The sequence below is a fragment of the Heloderma suspectum genome, chromosome 13 (genome assembly GCF_057233095.1).
Source record: "Heloderma suspectum isolate Gila_16-S chromosome 13, 16-S_ref, whole genome shotgun sequence".
In the NCBI taxonomy this organism is placed as follows: domain Eukaryota; kingdom Metazoa; phylum Chordata; class Lepidosauria; order Squamata; family Helodermatidae; genus Heloderma; species Heloderma suspectum.
The window spans coordinates 23,172,745-23,182,579 of record NC_139470.1 but is presented as its reverse complement, the minus strand read 5'-3'; the positions used below and the strand labels follow the sequence as shown (position 1 = coordinate 23,182,579).

The following is a 9,835-nucleotide window of genomic DNA, read 5'->3' as shown; positions in this document are numbered from 1 at the left end:
GGCCATCACTATTTCTTGTGGTAGCCCGTTCCATAGTTTAGCTATGTGCTGTGTGAAGAAGTCCTTCCTTTTATCTGTCCTGAATCTCTCACCAATCAGTTTCATGGGATAACCCCACTGGGCTCTAGCACTATGAGAGAGGGAGAAAAATGTCTCCCTATCCACTTTCTCCACACCATATGGCTCCAGATGGGTGAGAAATTGGGTTGTTTGTTTTTGATACGAATTTACCAAACATCACAAGCAACCTCATATTCAGGAGGGAAAGAACTTGAGATCTTAAAAATTCAAATACAAGAGGAAGCGAAGCTGACAGATTCTCTCATTCCTAGTTTCAGTGCATTTTTAGGCTGCGACTCCTGTCTTTGTCTCTTGGCTCTCTGACTCCCTGGCTCCCCACTTCTGTTCTGACTGCTGCCTACAACTCATCCGTTGCAGACACATTGAAGAATGTAGCTCTAGCACTAAGGCAAAACACCAATCTACGGGAACTATTTCAAATGCAAGGGGGCTGGAAAAATCCCCTCTCAGTCCAGAGGAAAGGAAGAGGAATAGACATTGCACCCTCTGCTGGTGAGAAAGAGTTCTGTAGGATTCTTCCTGGTGATTCTGTATTCTTGCATTAGCATGTTGGTCAGTGGCTCAGAAGACTCAAAATTATCGACTCTCCCTGTTGCCACAGGGAACTCCAATAAGAAGGTTGCAGACACAACCACTCCAGCTCATATACGCAGCTTTCTTTTCTTTTTAAAAAAGACGGACTTAATAGCTCCAGTATTGTTTGACATTTGGGTTTTACTCACTGCAGAAAGCAGCACTAATTAGTTCTTGGTTTCACTGCAGTGGCTGCAAAGCTCATAGTTTTATGAAGTGCCAAAGACATCTGTGTCCAGGTCATTCTTTGCAGTCCAGTGTGGGACTAAGGATCCCCCCCCCCTCCATATCTCCCATAATGTTTAGATCAGTCATTCCCGAATAGTGTTCTGGGAGGAATAAATGAATTAAACCAGTAAAGGCTCCTGTGAATTCATGTATGGAGGGAGCTTTGCTTGTTGTCTCCCTGCATGAGTCACTGCTCTCTGGCTTGTCTCCTTCCGCTCAGCCTGGGGGCAGGCAATGCTGTTATATCTTTGCCTTGCGTGTGGCTGAATCATGCAGCATCTCTTGCTGCAGGGACCAGGGGCAGCTCAAGATGTGTTGCTGCCAGAGCCAAAGGACAAGATGGCACCCCAGGCAACATCCCCCCATCACAATTCCATGTACAGAAGCCAACTGGATGGGCAATTGAATCTTACTTCAATGTTGGTGATAGGATAGCAATTCTCATAAGAATGTAAGAACATCAGAAGAATAATAGAAACATAGAATCATAGGGTTGGAAGGGGCCTACAAGACCATCGAGTCCAAGCCCCTGCTCAATGCGGGAAGGCTGATTCCCAGGCAGTCTCCCATCCAAGTACTCATCAGGGCTGACCCTGCTTAGCTTCCGAGATCAGATGAGATCAAGCACATCCAGCCCTTTGTTTGTCTTGCCCTGCTGGATCATACCGAGGTCCACTTCCTCCAGCATTCTGTTCACACAGTGGCCAACCAGCTGCCCACGGGAAACCCACAAGGAGGACAGGAGCGCAACAGCTCCTACCCATCCATGTTCCCGGCAACTGGTGTACATAGGCATCCTGCCTCTTGATACTGGAGATAGCATAGAGCCATCAGGACTAGTAGCCATTGAGAGCCTTCTCCTCCAGGAATTTGTCTATCCCCCTTTTAAAGGTATCCACATTGGTGGCCATCACGTCTTGTGGTAGCGGATTCCATAGTTTACCTATGCACTGTGTGCAGGAGTACTTCCTGTGATCTGTCCTGAACCTCCCACCAATTGGACAGGTTGCTTAGTGGGTTCAAGGCCGGCCCATGTGGCACATACAGCTCTGTCCTCCAACATGTCACAACAAAACAGTCCACCTGCCTGCCACCCACTCAATGCCACAATGCAGGAGCAGCAAAGCCAGTGTGCATCACATAAGCAGGACAATGCGTGCACCTGTGCAGTGTCGGCTAGGGAGCGCATGGCCTGGAAGGGCTGCTCCTTCAAGTTAGTACAATCAGCTCAGTGATGCATTGGGAGAAGAAAGCGAGGCAAGCCAGCTGGCTAGCAAAGAAGCATCACCACCACCGGGACGTCTGCTCAGGATGGGAATGGCTGAAGATGTGTGTGTGTGTATATTTGTTTCCACAGCAGGAAGGGCTTGGGACAACCATCCTCAAGCTGGTGACCTCCAGATGTTTTAGACTACAACTCCCAGAATTCCTGAACATTGGCCATGCTAGCTGGGGCTGATGGGAGTTGAGGTGCCAAACATCTGGAGGGCAACACGTTGCTTGTTTTCCATGTGTGGATTTTTTTTTTTTCAAATGGAGGTGCGCTCAATCATGAGTCCCCATCTACAGTCTAAAACAGCACTATCCAGACACAGGTTTAGCAGCTCAGTAAGAAGTACTAAGCTCATCCATTGTTCCTTGCCTCAGTCAACCAGTACTGGGAATTCTGAAAAGCAAGTAAGTTCTAGATGCTTCAGGAACCTGACCATTCCTCCTGTCGGGTGGATGAAACAGACTTGTGGACCATTTTTTCCTAACTTTCCCAATTTTGCGCAAATTTTGTCGTAGAAAAATACACACCATTAAAAAAAACCCTGCCCGACAATGTGCATTTCATAGGCTAAAGTGTGAAAATGCGCATTTGGGGGGAATCTGCGCATTTCGTACATGTGAATTTGTGCAAATTTCAAAACTAAAACAAAATTCGATTTTGCCGATGGGTGGACAATGGAACAAAAGGCGCCTGACGATCCACGAAAGACAAAGGAAACGGATTTTACACAAACCGTGCATTCCTATTCTGGCCCTCCAGATGTTTTGATGTACAACTCCCATGGACCCTAGCAAGCATAGCCAATGGTGAACGATGCTGGGAGTTGTAGGGCTAAACATCTGGAGTTCCATTGATTCCTGCACCCGCTCGAAAGTGATGGTGGTCTCTCTTGCTGGAGGTCAGCCATCAGCTGGGGATGCTCTAGTTCTAAGTTTCTTGCATTGAGAAGGGGGTCAGACTAGATGGCTTTCAAGGGTTCCCTTCCAACTCTCTGTATCAAAAGTGTGAATGAGTCTCAGCTCCCCCGCCTCCGACGCAGTCCCATTCCTGGCCACCACAGGATTTGTTCCTTTCCAGGTAGTTCCACCTATGAACTCTGAAGATCCCCTGGCTGGATTTACACTCCTCAGGAGATGTCTCCATCCGGTTCCTTCTTCTGTCCGATTCTTTCTTCCCCAGCAGGAAACTGACAATGAAACTTCACACCTCCCCAAAGGAAATTACCTCCTTGGTTAATTCTCAGGCCACTGGCACAAGGCTGAGGTGAGAATGAGATGCAGCTGTCTTTGTCGGGGCCCAGCAAGAGCTGCTGATTTCACACTTCGAGATGCAGTCATTGGATTCTAAGATGTCCTAGTGGATACATATGCCGGTCCCTCCTCCAGCCCCTCTGTGACTCAAAAGACACAATCCTATGGGTAGCAGCCCCCTCCGCCCAGTGCAAAGAGTGGGACACTTTTTCTTTTTCTTTTACCATGTCCCAACCAGTCAGCTTAAAAGTTGGCTTCCACCAAAAAGGCAGAACAGGAGACCTCGTAGGATTGCAATCACAGTCGGATGGGGCTCTGGCATAAATTCACAGTCCAAACAGAAGTAAGACCTAGCCCCGGGGTGTCTACTTTATTTGGTGCCCAGGGACACCTCTCTTGTGCCCACCAGGCTCCCAGCTCCTCCTGGTTTTAATTTTTTTTCTTAAGGTTTTTCTTTAAAAAATTAAACAAGGAGGGTGCCATGCTACAAAGCAAAGGGCTGCCTTCCTGCACCATCTACATTCAGCTTCAAAAGAGCGGTTTTGTGTTTTGGAATTGTAGGCCTCACCTCTTGCCTTGGACTTAGGTTCTTGGGCAAGTGACTTTTCACTTAGTCTCACCGGTTTGCCTTCTGGGAAATGAGTGTCTGGTGACCGGCCATGCCCACCATGGCAGCCATTTTGTGAATGAACAAGCACCTCCCCACGACAACCATTTTGTGAGAGTGCTCATGGCACTCTTTCGAAATTCCAAATGTGCCCCCTGACCCAAAAAAATTGGGGGCACCCTGGTCTAGAAAGTGCAAATGCTGGGTTGCAGTTAAACCTCAAAAAAACGAAGATTACGGCAACCAGCTTGATTGATAACTGGCAAATAGGGGGAGAAAACGTGGTGGCAGTGACAGACTTTGTATTTCTAGGTGCAAAGATGACTGCAGACGCTGACTGCAGCCAGGAAATCAGAAGACAGTTACTTCTGGAGTGTAAAAATTAAAGCTAGACAGATCACCTTTGCAGCGGTCACATGCAGCGGGAAGGGCAAGCAAGTTGCTTTTTGGAAGGCAGGCGAAAGCTCCACATGACTGTCTTCCTTTCCAAGCAGTCTCCAAAAAGACTAGGGCAAGGCTATACATGGACAGATCCGCTCCCCTCCCACCCATCAGCCTTTTGGTTTCTCCTGAATGAGCCAGAAATATTTCCAAGTCAGGATTGAGTCTTTTGCCTGGGCAACAACTGGAGTCAACTGGCTTCCCAGCCGTGCTCCAGGTATTTCTGACAGACATCCTGTTTGTCCCCCTGTTGTCCTCATTCCTCTCTCCTTGCTCCCCTATCGGGTTGGTTGTCCTCCTCCTTGCCTCCTTCTGGGTGGATTTCTCTGGCTAGGCCAGGGTTTGTTGTTGTTTATTCGCTCAGTCGCTTCCGACTCTTCATGACTTCATGGACCAGCCCACGCCAGAGCTTCCTGTCAGCCGTCGCCACCCCCAGCTCCCCCAAGGTCGAGTCCGTCACCTCCAGAATATCATCCATCCATCTTGCCCTTGGTCGGCCTCTCTTCCTTTGGCCTTCCACTTTCCCTAGCATCAGCATCTTCTCCAGGGTCTCCTGTCTTCTCATTATGTGGCCAAAGTACTTCAGTTTTGCCTTTAATATCATTCCCTCAAGTGAGCAGTCTGGCTTGATTTCCTGGAGTATGGACTAGTTGGATCTTTGTGCAGTCCAAGGCACTCTCAGAATGTTCCTCCAGCACCACAGTTCAAAAGCATCCATCTTCCTTCGCTCAGCCTTCCTTATGGTCCAGCTCTCGCAGCCATAGGTTACTACGGGGAATACCATTGCTTTAACTATGCAGACCTTTGTTGTCAGTGTGATGTCCCTGCTCTTAACTATTTTATCAAGATTTGTCATTGCTCTGCTCCCAAGAAGTAAACGTCTTCTGATTTCCTGGCTGCAGTCAGCGTCTGCAGTAATCTTTGCGCCTAGAAATACAAAGTCTGTCACTGCCACCACGTTTTCTCCCTCTATTTGCCAGTTATCAATCAAGCTGGTTGCCATAATCTTGTTTTTTTTTGAGGTTTAACTGCAACCCAGCTTTTGCACTTCTTAGACCAGGGTGACCCAATCTTTTTGGGTCAGGGGGCACATTTGGAATTTCGAAAGAGTGCCATGAGCACTCTCACAAAATGGTTGTCGTGGGGAGGTGCTTGTTAATTCACAAAATGGCTGCCATGGTGGGCATGGCCGGTCACCAGACACTTATTTCCCAGAAGGCAGACTGGTGAGACTAAGTGAAAAGTCACTTGCCCAAGAACCTAAGACCAAGGCAAGAGGTGAGGCCTACAATTCCAAAACACAAAACCGCTCTTTTGAAGCTGAATGTAGATGGTGCAGGAAGGCAGCCCTTTGCTTTGTAGCATGGCACCCTCCCTGTTTAATTTTTTTTAAAAAAAAACCTTAAGAAATAAAATTAAAATCAGGAGGAGCTGGGAGCCTGGTGGGTGGAAGAGAGGTGTCCCTGGGTACCAAATAAAGTGGACACCCTGGGGCTAGGCCCTACTTTTGTTTGGACTGTGAATTTATGCCAGTGCCCCATCCAACTCTGATTCCAATCCTACGGGGTCTCCTGTTTCCGCTTCCACATACCAAACACAGGGGAAATTGGGGCTGGGGGCAGGGAGAGGTTTCAGGGACGGGGGATACTTAGATGAGAATTACACAGAGATGACAGACAGCAGAAACAAAGGAAATATTATTTTATACTAATATCCAGATGTGTTCTTTAACAATATTTAAAAAGATTATGTACATTATTTTTGAAACCTGTACAAGTTATTAAGAAGGTGAGGTGGGGGATGATGACGACTCCAAACTGCTGCTAGTCATTTTTTGAGAAGATTTGCTTCATCTGTTGGCTTAAAAAGCTGATGTGGTCATTCCCAGGTGGGAAGGCAAAAGGAATCATCGTTGCCTTCTCAGATCCTAGCCAGTCGAGAGGAAAGATCTCAGGGCAGCAACGGATGAGTATCACTGCCTTCTGGCTAATTGTTCAAAGTACTCTTCTTTGGGGAGGGGAGTGTTGGCTGGAGGGATCCACTTGGATTCCAAGGGGCTGATGTCGCCCTTGTGTCCTCTCGACAGTTGCTTGAGTCGGAACTGGTGAGAGGGGGTTAGAAAAAGAAACAGGCTGTTAGAAGTGTCAATCCCTCCAGAGGGGAAATGGCAGTACGGCATGACCAGACCATCAGCAGACGACCTGAGCAAACAGAGACAATTATGACATGGCATCGAAATGTTACCAGCGAGAAAGTTGAGAGAAAGAGAAATGGACTGACCAATTCTCGTGCACGTTCACAGATGTGGACACAGCTGCCTACACAAGGAAAGCAAGCAGAAAAGGAGAGCAGGGCTTGGGGTGATGGTGAAGCCAGTCTGTGATGGCGTCCAGCAGCGTCTGCTCACCCAGGAAGGGCTGAAGATTTGGGGTGGCTGGGGAGGGAGCACAGCAGGGAAGGCAAGCCCGTCTGGGTGATGCATGGCCCTGAAACCCGCGCCCCGCATTAAAAATTCACCAGCCAGTGAATTTCCAAGGGATTTGTAGTAATTAGATGACAAAATGCTGGCAAATCTCAAGCTTGCCGAAGATGTTACTCAGGGGTCAAAGACGCGACACTTTGGGCTGGGTAATTTGTAAGTGTCAATCACGCTCAGCCATCAGAGAGGAGGCAGAGCTCCAGCCGCTGAATTCTAACTAAGTCCAGCGCTCCCGGCTCTTCGCCACCCTATCTCTCCCCCCTCACCCACTCCAAATAACCTCACATGCCTGCATGCAAATGCAGTTACTTCTTCTCTCAGACTTATTTATTTATACCCTGCCACATCCTGAAGGCCCAGGGTGAGTGCCAGCCTCTCTCTCTCTCTCTCTCTCTCTCTCTCTCTCCAGAATGCATATCTGTATATCCTGTTCCCCCATCTCAGAAAAAGAAGGTTGGCTTGAGACTCACAGGGTATCAAAGAAATGGCATAGGTGCAGAAGTTTTTGACGTTTTTAAATTTGCATATTGCATTTTTAATATTTTTTACCTTTGTAAACCGCCCAGAGAGCTTTGGCAATGGGGCAGTTTAGAAATATAAACAACAACAACAATAGGGCAAGCTGAATAATTAAGGGGTGGAAACCTTGCACATGGGGAGAAAAGCAAAATGCTTTTTCACTTTAGAATGCATGACTAAGGTATAGGGCAGAAGAGGGGAACCTCAGGCCAGAGGGCCAAATCTGGCCCTTCTGGGGGCCAAATCTGGCCTGCCAGGTTCCTCCACATAGCCACACCCCTTCTCCTAGTCCTTCTCCTTTCCCACAACCACCCATTGTTTGTGGTTTCCAAGCTTCTGTGCATTTTTTCTCCATTTTAAAAGGTTGAAAACCTCTAAGAACTTTAAGCTATGATATGCTGCTGTTTTTGCCCCCCCTTTTTACTTTCAGCCCTGCCCCATTTGCCTTTGCCACCCCCCCCACCACCACTGGAACGCCCTGCCCCTCCTGCTGAGAGCTCCTCTGAAACTGAATTTGGCCCTTGGGTTCAAAGAGGTTCCCTACCCCGGTACAGTGCTACAAGATAGTCCATCCCCCCGCCCCACACAAATATGGATGGTAGAGCTGGAAACAGTACAGAAAAGGGCAACTAAAATGATCAAGGGGCTGGAGCATCTCCCTTATGACAGAAGGTTACACCAGCTGGGATTGTTTAGCTTGGAAAAAAGGAGGGTAAGAAGAGACATGACAGAAGTGTACAAAATTATGCATCGTGTGGAGAATGTGGATGAGACATTTTTCTCCCTCTCTTAAAATACTAGGACCCAGAGTCACCCTATAAAGCTGATTGGTGGGAGATGCAGGACAGATAAAAGGAAGTCCTTCTTCACACAGCGCATAGCTGAACTATCAAATTCGCTACCACAGGATGTAGTGATGGCCACCAATTTGGATGGCATTAAAAGGGGGTTGGACAAATTCCTGGAGGAAAAGGATATCAATAGCTACTAGTCCTGATGGCTCTGTGCCACCTCCAGCACCAGAGGCAGTGAGCCTATGTACACCGGTTGCTGGGGAACATGGGTGGTAGGGTGCTGTTGCACTCCTGTCCTGCTTGAGGGTTTCCTGTGGGCAGCTGGTTGGCCACTAACAGAATGCTGGACTAGATGGACCCTTGGTCTGATCCAGCAGGGCTCTTCTGATGTTCTTACACCATCATCCAATGGCAAGCAAGCTCAGGACAGAAGTATTTCTTCACACAACACATCATCAAATGTAAATTCATAGCCACACGATGAGTTGACGGTTGGTCACTAGTTTAGACAGCTTGAGAAAAACATTGTTCGTTCATTCCAAGATTGATAACCCACCTTTCAGATCACGGTGCTGTCTCTACTCAGGCTACATACTGTTTTAAGCATGCAGAAGCAACATTTTAAAGTTAACCAGTCATTTCTTGCACATCCCAACCGCCAATATAATACTTCTTGCTGGCAGGTTTGAGAGAAGGATCTCAGGCCACTGACCTTAACTGGAGTCTGGTGCAAAAGACATACTGTACATTTAGAATTAAATAATTCTAAGCCCAGGAATTTGTGTTGAGTCTCAGAACTGAATGGAGCTCACCGTCCTTCCTCAGAAGAATCTACTCCTACTCACCCTGAGCTTTTTTCATTTCAGCAGTATAATTTAGGGCCATGGCTGGTGTGTGTGTGTGTTATTTTGTTGCTGCTATGAGAGGCACAGCTAAGTCATTTTAGACCATGGATTTCACCAACTTATGGGGGCCTCCTTTAGATGGCCAGGTGTTTTATTTCAGTTGTGAAGCACACACAACTAACATTTCTCTTCTCCGCCAGCTGCCATTCCATGCTTTACAACTGTTTCTACATCCCTAATATGTTAGAACAAGAAAACCAAAATAGTTCGCCAACCCTGAGTGAAAACATACACAACACCTCTTGAATCATAGCACCATTATGACCCCAGGAATAAAACGGAGTTTGTTTCTGATGTCCTGATACCCTCTCATCACCTGCCACTCTCTGGGTGCTCATGTAGGGGTCTCCTGAACTCTGCCCCCGAGATCCATCTCTAACCGCAAAGTATGAGAAAGCTGGAAAACACCCCAAATGGATCCAAAACGAGAGATCAGGTATGGGCAGAAGGTCAGTTCTACTGACAGATGTCTGGGTTATTTGCAGTACCAGCTGATCTATCACAAGCAAGATGGTTGTGGACTTTGGAACCTTCCAAACCAGAAAATCTTCAAAGGTTGGTTCTTGTTGCTTTCTCCTTTTCAATTTAAGTCTTTACTTTATTGCCGTTCGTGCTCTTTCAGGCGACTATGACAGGTCACTTGTTTGGCTTTGCATTGTTTGGGGCTGGGGGAAGTCTCAAAACT

At 47.4% G+C, this 9,835-nt stretch overlaps 1 protein-coding gene across 4 annotated transcripts in view; it reads right to left on the bottom strand.

The window, feature by feature from the left end:
• Nucleotides 1–6,139: 6,139 nt before the first annotated feature.
• The window catches only part of RBM19 (RNA binding motif protein 19), a 154,523-nt gene continuing 150,827 nt past the window's right edge, over nucleotides 6,140–9,835 (bottom strand). For all 4 annotated transcript variants that reach the window (XM_084820182.1, XM_084820184.1, XM_084820183.1 and 1 more), the window contains one exon: nucleotides 6,140–6,554. The gene's annotated coding sequence lies outside the window, so the exon portion shown is untranslated. The remainder of the gene's footprint in view (nucleotides 6,555–9,835) is intronic.